Below are 11,853 nucleotides of genomic sequence, written 5' to 3'. Positions count from 1 at the left end.
TATGCACAACGAACATGATTTTCCACAATATAAACAGTCACGCAAACCCAACTAGTATTATCTCTCGATGTGGCCTCATCTAGCAAGAGAGCAAAAAATTGAGAAGATTTGATTTTTTCTCTCAAATCTTGCTTGACAACCTCATCTAATGCTTCCGCCAAATCCCATCCACTACTGCATGACCAATGCGATTGTGGGAAATTATCAATAGGAAATTGTGACAAGAATTCCTTATACTCAGGATAGTCCACCATTGGTCTTCCTCGCCTTAAGATATAAAAAACAGTCTGCACGTAAAAAACCCATTACAATTTGATATTACACATAATATAAAAAATATTATGAATATATTAATAATTATAAATGATACAAAAATACCTTCAATGGTAGGATTTTAATTTGCAAGGTCTTATCTTGCATTTTTTTGAACATGTTGTTAATTGATAATTTCTCACGTTGTACTTGCTCAAGCAAATGTTTCTCACATAGTCTTGCATTCTTTAGATGTAGACACTCCTCACTAGACTTCCATCTTGCTTGACTTACTTCTTGCCCATCAACAATGGCTTTTTCATATACCTTGCCTACATGCTTCTCTATAGTGTCAATTTTGAGCTGAAGTGTGTAATCAACTCCCTTTTTCCATGAGCAACTAATACACTGAGCCTTTTTTGGAGTAGAATCATCAGCTGCTATGACTGGCTCAATGAATGGAAAATTACTAACCGAGTCTAGCTGAAATGTATGCTTTGCAAGGCTCTAAATTCTTTTATTTTTCTTCTCACTAGCTTGTGTGCTTTTCAAGGAACTTGACATCTCTTCTTCATTTGTTTGTATAGGTTGACATGGAGCATTTTTGTACAGTTGGTGTAACTTGTGTTTCAACTACTCCAACACTAGTAGTGGCACAAATTTGTTGATCTCTTGCTATTTGATATGGCGTTTCAATCTCATTATTTGCTTCATTTCCAAGAATAGATGTATCTGGTTGATTTGTTGATGTCTGTGAATCATTTATAACATTTGTGGTTGTATGGGTATTTATTGGATGGCCGAAAAATATTGCAATATCTCTCTTTGAAACCTGACAAATTTTTTGTTTCTTTAATCTACCCATGCCTACAGAAAAACACACAAAAAAATACATAAGATTTTGTTTCTTCACAATGCTACCACAAAATTATATCATCTTTTAAAGAATACCGATTGCACATAAATCCAAATATAACTTGAAATTTGAAAAAAAAAAAACAATTACCACTTAACTATGACTCACCAAAGATTGGCTTCAAGCTTTTAGATCAAAGCAACTTGTTTGCAAGAAACAACACACTCGTGCATACGCACATATGATTATACTTTATACCAATTGCTCATAAATCCAAATATAACTTGGAATTTAAAGAAACATATAAACCATTACCAACTTAATTAAGGCCCATAAAAGATTGGTTTAAAGTCTTTAGATTAAGTCACCTTGTTTGCAATAAGGAACAACACCCTTAAATGTGTGTACATACACATCCTTGGACATTTTGTACTAGTTGCATATAAAAGCAAATATAACTTGAAATTGAAAGAAACATATAGACCATTACCAACTTAACTATGACCCATAAAATATTGGTTTCAAGCTTTTTAGATTAAAGCATCTTATTTGCAAGGAATAACACACACCCACACACGCATGTACACATACATAGTTGCACATTTTGAAAAACCTTACTAAATAATAACACTAGCTCAATGGAGATAAATGTGATATGGTTAATAATTTGATATCCAAGTTTATCATGGAATTAATCACAAAGTAGCTATCAAAGGTTGATAAAAATCTCTCAGTGATTCTAGTGACTATGAAATTTTCTAAGTGTTACCTTTATTAAGTGCATTATGATAAGCATTGTGGTCTATCATGTAAATATCAAGATATGATTATTTGCACTCATAAACCTTGTGTATGCAATGGGGTACTCACTAGTGTTTCACATTTGGTAACTAGAAACAATTTATAGATATCAAATATTCATCATGATATAAAACATGACACAGTGCAAATAATGAATTTCAAAACTTGAAAAAACCATCAATCATACAAAACAAATCGTGAATAAGATAGACACACAATCTTGGAATAATTGCTCCTAACAATTAAAAGCACTTAACTTACTTAATCTATAGGCACAAATTACGAGTCCCATTCCATGAAGTATAGAGTTTTACAAAGTTGCCAATCTTTTCAAGACATGTTTGGATTCACAAGTCATGGAAACTCCAAAAACTAATAGATTGTTTTACAAAATGCAAGTAGAGATTGTGGGAGTCAGGTTACTCAAAAGGGGTGAGCTAACATAGGACCAAGCTCTACAAGGAGTCTCTGTGCCTTTGCAGGATCAATCCCACACTCTACAATCAAAAAGTCATCGAGGTCTGCAAAGGATATACGTGCAACCCTATCATATACCAACATGCGATCACTTGCCTTTAACTCTATCAAATGCATGATCACTTCATCTGGGGCATCCCTTGACTTTCTGCACAACCACAAGTTTTGGCCTAGGCGCCAAAAATCAACAAGACAGATGATGAGCCAGCCAATTGGATACACATCAGATTCCTTGCTATAGGCAGACTGGCACAGTGGGTCGTAGATCTCAGGTGCAATCCAAGGTCGTCTTCTCCTTTCCAACTCTCCTTTCTGCCGATGCTCATCTATGAGGTGCATGCGATCATTTGGACCACCACAATTGATTGCTGATCTTGTCATGCCAAAAATGAGCATTAGACCCCAGTCTATGATGCCAACCCTAGGGATGTTCTCTTTGGTAAAGTCTACTACCATGTTCTTAGCATGTAAGTTTGAATGGATGATGCTGGCACTCTGCATGGCCTTCATCCCATCCACTAGTGCATGAATAATATTTGGCATATTATTGATAATGCCCACAATCCTAGCTTTCTCCTCTACATTGGGGACCTTGTCAGGATTAGGGCTGAATCCCATTGATGTCTTGTGCAAGCGCTCAATTGTTCTTCTATATCTACATTCCTTGAAAGGACCCCACATCAATACATCATTGAATGTACCACCATTGAATAAGGGGAAGACTGTAACCCAAGGGGGCTCAAAAGTGAAGGCAATGCATCACACAATTGATGCATTGACCTTTTGCATGCCACGCTCCACTTGAAACTTTTGTAACTTGGTATTATTAGAGCCCTTGTACATTTTGGCACAAAATTTCAAATTTGAAGGAAAATAATTTATATTATCTATTGTGGCTTCCACACACTACCCGAAGGAGCCTTCACCGATGTCTCTACTTGGCTTGATTGCATCAAAAGGAATGCCAATTGTTGATGCACATTAGTGATTCCTCAATGTCCGCCACATAGTTCTTGCCCTCGACGGATCACCTTGCTATCTTATAGAACTGGGACTAGGACTTGCACCTATTGTAGTCTTCAAACGCTCTGGCAGAGAGGAGGCACCAGACAAGTCCTTCGCTTGCTTTGAACGTGCCACCTCCTCTCTCCACTTTGTGTTCCATAAGGCCAACTTCTCATTTGATACAAATGATGGTGCTAACTCCCTAAGATCTTCAACCATCTTAGGTGCATTTCCGAGCAATGTGCGACAAAGGTGCAAGCTTTTCCACGGATCCATGACTACATCAGTAACTAAGTGTGAAAGCCCTTGTCGAGTGTATGACCTAAATGCCCATCCCATCAAGCAACACTAAATAACTAGCATGTTAGGACATTATGTAGCCCAAAACATGACCAAATGACCATCACTTATTTATTCATTTATAGCCCATCAGGACACTATCTAGCCGAATTGTTGAGAGTGGAAAAAGACTGAATTTTTGACTGGTTTTTGATGTTTTTGAGGTCTAAATGATTTATACTTATGGATTTAGAGTGATGTTTGGTTGTTAATGAAAGTGGTTGAGAGTTTTCTGGATGATATTGATTATGTTTTGGAAGTTCATGATGATTCTCAGTCGAAATATGAGGCTTAGTGATGTTCTGATAGGTTCTGTTGAGGTTCTGATTGGTTCTGATACCTTCTGTATAGCTTTTGTTTTGTTTTAATTTTCTTTTGTATGAAGCATGAATTGATGATTGAAGAATGATGAGGTCTTTTGAAGATTTATTGAATAGTTTTTAATAGTTTGGAATGGTTTTAGTATGAGTTATGAGGTTATGATGACCTTCTATAACCCTCTGTAGACCTTCTGTAGAGCCTCTATCTTTGCTCTATTCCTGTTCTGTTCTGTTCTGTAGATATTTTGTAAGTGTTCTGTAGAATGTATGTGTGACTTTGGGAAAGTTTTCTAACTTTTGGAAAGGATGAATCTAAGTTCAAAAGAGCTAAAACAAATGGAAGAAGCAACTGCTGAAGATTGAAGTGACAGTGACAGTAGTGAGCTATGAAGAGACACTGTAGTATAGAGTATTGTAGTGAGGCTATGATGTATTATTGAGAGAGCAAGAGTATGTGAGAGAGAGAAGTGAGAGAAACTCAGCTCTATGCCTAAAAACAATGTATTTTTCTATGAGAGATTGAGAAAAAAAAACTATGAAGACATTGAAGATGAATACTATGTGATTGATTTCCATTTAAAAGTGGTGTATTCTTTTATGTTCTTTGTTCTATTGATGGATTTTATGAAGATATTGAAGATTATGGTTGATTCTATCAAATCCGTGGGAGATATCTACTATGATGTTGCGTGAAGTTTTGTTGTTTTCCTTGTTTTGGTAATCAAAAGAATGAAATAAAAGCTTGCTGATGTTACAAGATAGATTTTCTTGTAGTAGAATCCCCTTTTCCTTGGTGTCTCTCTTGGGGCTCCATGTTTTGGTGCACAGCCGGGAAAACTTGCCATCAACAAGCATCAGAAGAGGCTAAGTAACAAGTCACACATAGCTATACATGCTCAATTGCAAAAATTGACAAATGCAATAGACACCAACCAACCTTCGGCCATGCTACCTTCTGGCCAAGTTCGTTGTCGCACAAAGTCTTTCATGGTTTTCATGAATAATGGCCACATTCCAAATAGCAAAATGCCCATGCTTATTACAATCCATTCGTAGCACAAACCTGACATATCTTATGCCAATCATGGGATTTTAGCCCCGATAATTGGAGGAAAATGCATTTGACACTCTTAGGATCTAGCTTACTGCGGTTGTCCTTGGGCACATAGAAGAAGGCCTCATATCCAAAGACACGTTGATGCGCATAAGACGGAGGTTTCCTTGTCCATACCTCCTCTGCAACCTGGAAATCCAAACCACTAGAAGGTGATCTATTTATGACATGCATAGTTATATTGACTGCTTCAGCCCAAAAGCTCTATGGTAGGCCTACATGGCTAGGCATACTGTGTACACACTCCTGTATGGTTCTATTCATTTGCTCAGTCAGACCTTTTTGAGGTGGGGTATAGGGGGCAGTCAACTAGCGCTTAATACCCCTCTCCTCATATAGCTGCTCAAAGTCGCGTGACACATATTCTCCCCCATTGTCAGTCCTAAGTCATTTCAGTCTATGCCCAATCTAGTTCTCAACCAATGCAAGCCATCTTTGAAACACAACCAATACATCTGACTTAAGCTTAATGGGGTAAGCCCAGACTTTACACCAAAAATTGTTAATGAACGTCACAAAATACTTTGCACCACCCATATACTGACAAGGCATGGGCCCACAAACATCCGAATGTACCAATGCTAGGGGATCACTCATGCATGTCCGACTTCTTATGTGTATTCTTAGTCTATCTGCCATAAAGACAAGCTCACATGAATCAAAATATGCATAGTCAAGGGGGTGGTAAGTATTGCAAACCATAAAGCATTTTCATTTCCTTCAAAGACATATGGCCCAAATGGGCATGCCAAAAAGATACATGTGGGATGGAACTGAATGACAAAACATGGTCAACAAAGGACCCTTCAACTACAAGAGGATAGAGGCTGCCAACCTTGGCACCTCTAGCAAGCACAAGTCTGCCATGGGTGATCTTCCAAGCAGAATCCCCAAAAAAACATGAAATCCAACATCATCAAGCTGTGCTGCAAACATAAGATTGCGTGTAAGCATAGGTACATGATGTACATCTTGTAACAAAAAAGTACTGCCAGTAGAGAATTGCAGACGTACATCCCCAGTGCCAACAATAGCAAGTAACCTGTCATCACCCAAGCGAATTGAAATAGAGACAGTGTGGTAGGAGTGAAACCATTCACGACATGGTGTGTAACATGAAATGAAGCACCAGAATCCAAAAGCCAACATTGTGCATACATAGAGTGAGAACTCCCGTCAACAGCATAACATCACAAGAATTAGCTGCAAGTATGTACTCCCCATCCGAGTCATCAGTCTACATGACATTGATTTCCTCTATTTTCACATTGGATTTTGTAGGTGCTACAATCAGAGGACTTTTATTCTACTTTCTCTTTCCCGTTCTCTTTGCACTTCTCATTGCGCAACTCATGACACTGTGTGCGTATGTGACCCTTCTTGCTACAATGATGACATGTCACATTAGCATTTCTCCCACGAAACTTGTTGCACGACTTACCATGTGACTTAGACCTAGACTTCTGCGAGTCTTTGCCATGGCCATTCCCACCATCATTCTTTCCATTACCATCCATGAGTTCAGAGTTGATGGAGAGGTTGGGTCTAGGCATCCAGAAAGACAGTTCCACCCTTCTGAGAATGGCCTCCACATGAGAGGCATCCAAGTTCCTACGGTTGATCTCTTCCTGCAAAAGAGCACTCTCTACATCAGGCAAGTTCAAAATAGTAGCAGGAGTACATAAGGCAGTGCGGAATACATCTCATGACTCACTCAGAGTCCTAAGAAAAAACAATGGAGTAACCTCATCATTGAAGGTAATGCCCTCCTGCGAAGTCAATTTCTTGAGAATAGCATGGAATTGGCTCAAATGAGTAGACATCATCATATTCTCCTTTATGCACAGGTCCATAAGTTGCTTTAGCCAATACATCTGACTTGCTAGACTTTTCTTGTCATAGAGGTTCTTGATCTTATTCCAAAGCTCCCAAGCACTCTGTGCTTCCTCAATCACATTGTAATACACATGCTCAGTGAGAGATAAGATAAGGGTGGACTTGCATAACTCATCAAACTCATCCCATTCGTCATTAGTCATAGTTTCAGGCTGCTCACCATGCATCCTTAGTAGCTTTATTTGTGCTTTTTGCACCAATACCTGCCAAAGTTGGCTCTTCCAGTAGGCATAATTTGTACCATCAAGCTTAGTGATGTTGAAGATAGCACTATTAGTGGAAGAAGATGCCATACTGCAGTCCAAAACGATGCAGATAGTTTAAAATTGCTTGTTGTTTTTTGTTGTAAAACAGTCCAAATACCACCAAACCAAGGCAAAATGACCACGAACTGATAGCTAATGATGCTGCTCACCAAGTACCATCAAAAGTACATAAAATCAAGATGATTTAGCATGAAAATTCCATGTCAGTCCATGCATAATTACTTGCTATAATAAATTACATTCAGGTACATTGAGAGCAGACTGTAGGCAAAATGAATGTGCCAATTCAACAATTGACTGTCAAATCATAATCAGCATCGAGCGAGCATAAATCAACATGTGACAGTCATACAGAGATCAAGTAAACACCCAAGCATGTCAAATGAATCTATCAGTAAGCCAACACACCCCTTGTGTAATAGGAAAAAGTGAGCACAACACTGGCAAGACCTGACACAAAGAGGTGTATGCTCAGGGAGTGCAAAGCCCAAATTATCCCAAGTACATCTGTGAGGACCATGGCATATCAACCATGCAACATCTAAGTGAAGATCCCAATCTCAAGTATCTGGATGCTCAAGTAGCATAAACCACCTACTCAATGTTTGTCAAGCATATCAAGACGGTCCCACTGGCATAAAAACCGTAAATATCAAGCAAACAAGCTCAACAAGGGCATATGATAGCACCAGTGCTAGAAGATCCAAGATCAACCATCAATAAGATCTCATGAGCTTATAGGCCATGTAGCATCCGTACATGGAATCCATAGACATCAAGTACATACAAACTATAACTCTGGCAAGCCGAGAAATAGCCAAAGTAAGCTCCGGGAAATCAAATGTTAAGCCAAAGCAAGGCTCGATAGCATCCAACTCCAAGCAATGTAATGGGCATGTAGTAGTGGTATAGGCCAAGCATGTCAAGACCGATCAGACATAAGCAAAGTACATGCTGTAAGTATATCAAAGATGAAGATCCAAATGCTATGTGAATTGAGCTCAAGCTCAACCAATGATTCAAGAGAAAATACAAGCTCTATGTCGATCCTCGAGAGTCACTACATCAATGTATACATCCAAGACATAGCCCGAATCCAATAGGCAAATCCAAACATAAAAAAAAGAGCTTCATCCCTGAATATTCCAACAGAAAATAAACTTCCAAAAATGAGCAAACAGTGGCTCAATCCAAGCTCAAATCCATAGACAATCCATAGGCATACTTTCCCATATGTATAGGCACCAAGCAGGCATAATCAGGCATCAAATGACTATGTAGCATGAGCATAAAGTGTAATGACAAGGGGCTGCCCTGTTTTGGGCTGCCTATGGACTGTATAAAACATTCAATGACTGAGAAAATTCAGCCCCAAAATCATCTCATATCATAGGCATACATTCCCCTAGCATTCATGGAGCATTCAGAACCCCAACTGAGCAACCAATGTCAATGCCAAAGTGGTCCAAACATAAAATGCTAATGTAGTACTGCTATGGGCTACTTGTAAATTGTGTATAATAGTCCCAAACCTGAAGTAAATCACATCAATGCTCAATGCCAAGGCTTGGGATCAAACAACTGATTTCATCCTGTGCAAGGAAGGAAAGAGTAAAAGAACATAGACTAGTAGTGCCAAGCTACACATACCAGTAAACAAGCATGACTTGTGAATTTTTAAGGAGTGTAGCTTTTTGCAAAGGGAGTTACAATTCAAGATTATGAACTTACAATGGTGGAAAAATATGCCAGTTACACTCCTTCTGTCTCTTCTTCTTCTCTTCTTGTTGTTTCATTCACTCCTTAAATCCTTGCTCTTCTTCAACCTTTCTTCTCCTTTCCTCCTCTTCTTCCTTCTACTACATGCTCCTTCAAATTGAATCTAATAGGCTTGACATGACCTCTAATTGCCTCTCTAATATAGCCACTTTCTCATCTTGAGCCTCTTTCCATTCTTAACCTCAGCTCTTCTTCTTGTCTTCAACTACCACTAGTGAGTTGGATTCATTCCTTGCATTGTCTTCCATGGTGTTGTGGGAAACCATGCCTTGGCTTTAAATGGTAGGTCATGGGGGAGCTATGCCTCAACTTTGGGGTTGTTGTTGTCACACGGAATCCATGTTTCACCTTCGGGTGGTACTTGCACCACGAGGAAGCCACATCTCACCTTCAAATGGTATGTCACATTGGGGTGTCATGATCTGGGGCATCATAATGTGGGGTATCACAATGTGGGTTTTCACAACAATATTTTGGGGCATTGAATCTTCTCTCTTTCTTTCATGAGCACTCCTAGACTCTAAGCAAGAGTTGCTCTAATACCAAGTGTAATGCATCTACACTCAATCACTCACTCAAAAAAACATAGAAAGGTAATATGATATGTGAGAGCAAGGTATAGTCATGTATTACTCAATGAAAGAAATAATACAACATAGGCACATCACATGACTACACCCTTATGGCATTGCACAAATGAGGGCTCACCATTGGGTATAGGGAATCACATGAAGAGTAGAAACCAAGCAAGGCTTAGAGTCACTACTACTCTCTATATAGGTAGATTCATAGGTAATGCTAAGTGGCACCCCTTCCCTTTAGAGCTTCCCACCCCCACCCTTTATGCAAAAATTATCTCCCCTTGTGTATAAAGGTCCATACTCCTCCTCTTTCTCTCATTCAACATCATCTTCCTCACCATTTTGCTGAAATTTTGAGAGGGACTAGATGTGCATGTGTGTGTTTTCCTAGCCCTCTTTCTCCTTGCTACCACCTCTTCTTTTTCTTGCAACCACTTTCTATCTACTTCCACCCCATCATCCCTTCTCCATCACCCTTTCTTATCAATCAACACCTCCACCTCTTCCTTCCATCCTCTCCATCTTTCACATTACTAAATGATCTCTCCTTCTCCCTCCTTATCATGACTCTCTTTCTCCTCCTTGTGACATTAAGTAAACTTTTTGCTAATATTTATCCTCATTTTATCTTCTCTATTCTATATTCTTAAATGTATCCCTATCTACTCCATAACTTGCATGTTGCACCACCTTTTAGAAATTTGCCTTGCTACTTCAATAATCCATTTCCATTTCAACCCCTTCTACTCACATTGAGTTAATCCACTCAATTCAACACTCACTAGGAGATTGAAGAGAAGTTGTGCGGATCAAGGAGAGGAGATTTGGACACGGTAACATAAGGATCATGACCCTTAAGAGAAGAGCGACTCCTATCCCAAGCAATACCACCTTTGGAGGAGCTCTACAATCTAGTCAAGCAAATTATGTCCTTGTTGTCCATCATTGTTAATTTATGAAAGATTAGGGAGAAGTTTAGTAGATATTGTGAGGTTACAATTACTTTTTGGATTACCTTAATAGAGAGAATGCATTATTTGCATTAGGATTAATTAAGAGATTACATGATCTCTCTCTCTCTCTCTCTCTCTCATGTTTTCTTCTTGATTCTATGCTTATTTTAAATATCCATTTTCAATTTTATATATAATCTATTTATTTATTTTTTATGTTTTTGTGTTTTGTTTATACTCTCAGTCCAATCTCCCTCCCTCTCTTCCCCCCCATGCACACAAAATTGTGTTTTTTTTGTTCTTGTGTATTCTTATATTTCTCAAATTGTTGATAGTTCTTTAATTTTAAATTTTGGTTTAGGGTTTTTTATTCTCTCTATATCTTTATATATTACTTTTTAAATAGTTTTTTCTACTTGTACATCAATACTTTCCAATATTTATTTGTTTGAGATGGGATATAGTAGTTCTTAATATTTGGGTTTAATAATAGCTTTTTAAAATCATAACCATATTTATGTATAATATAGCCTGACGTTTAGTATTTTAATTGTACTATTATTTTCCAGTTTGAACTCTATAACATAGCATATTTATTTTTTAATGTTTCACACATACACGCGCGCACACGCTCACGCACGCACGCATGCACACACACATGCATGCATGCACGCACGCACATGCACATGCACATGCTTTTTTTAATGTTTCACACACACACGCATGTGAGCACGCATGCACACACACACGCGCGCTCACACACACGCACACGTGCACGTGCAAGTGCACGTGCACGTGCACGCACATGTGCAAGCACACACACGCACACGCGCATGCACATGCGTGCGCGCGCATACACACACACACACACACACACACACACACACACACACACACACACACACACACACACACACACACACACACACACACACACACACACACACACACACACACACACACACACACACACACACACACACACACACACACATGCATGCATGCATGTGTGCATGGGCGTGTGCACGCACACACACACACACACATTTTATTTGTTAGTAGTTTTTAATGGTTCTCTCTCTCTCTCTCTCATGTTCTCTTTGTTGCTCTTTATCTTTGTTGCTCTCGTTAAGTTATGTTTTCTCCTCTTATGAATTCTTATATTGGAAGAATACAATTTAGTGTGCGAGCCATAATGCCAAAATATGATGCTT

The sequence above is a fragment of the Lygodium microphyllum genome, chromosome 30 (assembly GCF_053477565.2).
Source record: "Lygodium microphyllum isolate KBCC chromosome 30, Lygodium_microphyllum_v1.1.10, whole genome shotgun sequence".
NCBI classification, from domain to species: domain Eukaryota; kingdom Viridiplantae; phylum Streptophyta; class Polypodiopsida; order Schizaeales; family Lygodiaceae; genus Lygodium; species Lygodium microphyllum.
Note: the sequence above shows the minus strand (reverse complement) of the source record.